The sequence below is a fragment of the Mesoplodon mirus genome (genome assembly GCF_964341445.2).
Source record: "Mesoplodon mirus genome assembly, chromosome: 13".
Taxonomy (NCBI): domain Eukaryota; kingdom Metazoa; phylum Chordata; class Mammalia; order Artiodactyla; family Ziphiidae; genus Mesoplodon; species Mesoplodon mirus.
In genome coordinates, this window is record NC_138989.1 from 78,686,326 (window position 1) to 78,688,780 (window position 2,455).

The 2,455-nt window shown below is 40.4% G+C and overlaps 1 pseudogene across 1 annotated transcript; it reads left to right on the forward strand.

Annotated features, from left to right (window-relative positions):
- Positions 1 to 399: 399 nt before the first annotated feature.
- LOC309814709 (zinc finger protein 396-like) lies at positions 400 to 1,413 on the forward strand (annotated as a pseudogene). The gene has a single exon. The product of its transcript is annotated as a zinc finger protein 396-like (transcript).
- The last annotated feature ends 1,042 nt before the right edge of the window (positions 1,414 to 2,455 follow it).

The window sequence follows — 2,455 nt, forward strand, 5'->3', positions numbered from 1 at the left end:
AATGAGTTGAACACATTTAACCACCATCTCTTTTGCCAAAATTTCATATGTAAAACATCCTAAGTAAGTAGACATCTTAAAATGCCTTGATTTTGAAATGTGTAATGCAAATAGTCTTTGAAATTCTGCCGCTATAAAAAGGTAAGGAAAATTAATTTAAAATAAACTTCACTTTCATAATAATTTTGAATAGCTCTGGATAGTTTTAGGACAGCAAGATTTTTTGATTCATGTTTTAAGCTGTGAATAGGAGGTAACATTAAGAAAATATTCCCTGGCTTCCCCGGCTTCTCCCCCAAAATGTGGGATCATCCTTCCTAGGCTGGAGGAATGTCCATAAGGAGAGTTTCACCTTCTTGAAGATTAAAGCCTAGCAGTCCTGAGCTATTCCCAGTCCAAATGTCTGCAAAATTGAGAGAGACATCAAAACTCCTTCCACAAACTTCAGGGGACCCTGACTGCATTCTGGTAATGAAGGTGGAAGAGGGAGGGCAGGCCCATAATATGGTCTCCAGCCGCCACTGGAGCAGCTACTACAGCTCAGAGACCTACTGCCAGCGGTTCAGGCAGTTTCACTACGAGGAGTCACCTGGGCCCCAGGCGGCCCTGAGCCAGCTCCGCGAGCTTTGCTGTCAGTGGCTGAGGCCAGAGGTGCACAGCAAAGAGCAGATCCTGGAGCCGCTGGTGCTAGAGCAGTTCCTGGCCATGTTGCCTGAGGAATTGCAGGCCTGGCTTCAAGAGAACCAACCAGAGAGTGGAGAGGAAGCCGTGGTGATGCTGGAGGAGCTGGAGAAAGAGCATGACAGGGCAGCTGAACAGGTCTTTTTTGGACGAAATGAGGACATGCTTGCAAAGAAGCTACCAACTTGTGAAATCACTTAGGAGACACCACGTAGCCAGTTTAAACCCACAAAAAAGCAACTGCAGTGGGCATCGAAGGAGCTTCACACCTTAAGACAAAATGTTAGAGACACCAGAACTATAAATGTGAAATCAGCTTCAAGGCAAAAGACTTCTTCAGGCAAAGAACTGCATTACAAAGTTTCTAACACTCTTCAAATGAATGCTTCCCAGAGTTTCACATTTAGAGGAACCTGTGAACAAGATAGAAAGTTTGAAAGAAGACAGGGAAACCGTCCTTGAAAAAAAAAATTGTGATGAATGTGGGAAAGCCTTTAGTCAGAGCTCAGCCCTGAATCGACATCAGAGAATCCACAGTGGAGAGAAACCTTATACATATAATGTGTGTGCAAAGGCTTTCAGCCGAAGTGCAATCCTGATCAGCATTGAAGAATCCACACTGGGGAGAAACCCTTCCAATGTCATGAATGTGGGAAAGCCTTTAGTCAGAGCTCGAATCTTTTCAGACATAGGAAAAACCATGATGGAGAAAAAGTCCCATCAGCGTTGTGAGGGAGTCAAAGCATTTACTGAGAACTTTTTCAACAGAGGAGAAGACACAAGGTACCAATACTCCTTTAGTATAAATCGGTAGTTTCAGTGGGCACCAGTTTCCTTTCAAAGGTTATAAAAGCCACAGGAGAGAATGTAGAATATTTTCTGTCAGCATTGTTTGCTTTTCTGCTTTTCAATAGTGTCAGTTCAGATGTTTGAGATTCTAAAGCTTAAATCGGATTTCCATCCCTAGTGCAGCTCTTGAAAAGATACTCTCAGACATGTTCTACTGTTTCCATTATTAACACAAATAATGAACTAGGATGTTCCTTTTTAGACAAGTACATTTTCCCTGTTGAGAAGGAATGTGTGAGTTAGTATATAAGTGGGTATTCTCCATTTCATTACTAGAACATTGGAGTTATTAAACCAAAGATTAAATCAGTTAAAAAAAATGTCCTGGGAATTCCCTGGCAGTCCAGTGGTTAGCACTCCATGTTTTCACTGCGGCAGGCCTGGGTTTGATCCCTGATCAGCGAACTAAGATCCTGCAAGCCATGCGGCGTGGCCAAAAATAATAATAATAAAATAAAATAAAGTTCCTGTTTTACTTTCTGTTACCAGATTCAAAATATGAGAATAAGATTGAGGAGACCCAAAAGAATATGTACCTCAAGACCTAAGTTGAAATGTCCAAGGTCATTGCTAGGAAGCAGGTGAGTAAAGGGACTTTACTCATCTCTTATGAAAATCTGAGAACCTACATACTGTTTTGTTTTGTTTCACATTTTTAAATTGAGGTATAGTTGATGTATAATATCATCTATACATACTGTTGATGATACTAAGTAATTTCCTGTGTAGGAAAAAAAAATTATCTCCTTTACAATTTATATTGGATATATCTCAATGAAAGCATTAAGATTTGCTCTACATGTCTTCAGGAAGTGGCCTAAATATGATGAGTGTTCTAATAAAGAACAGTTATCTGTGGGTGCTTATATAAATTTGTTGATCAGCTTAACATAAAGAAATAAGGAAGATGAAGAAAAGACTGTCC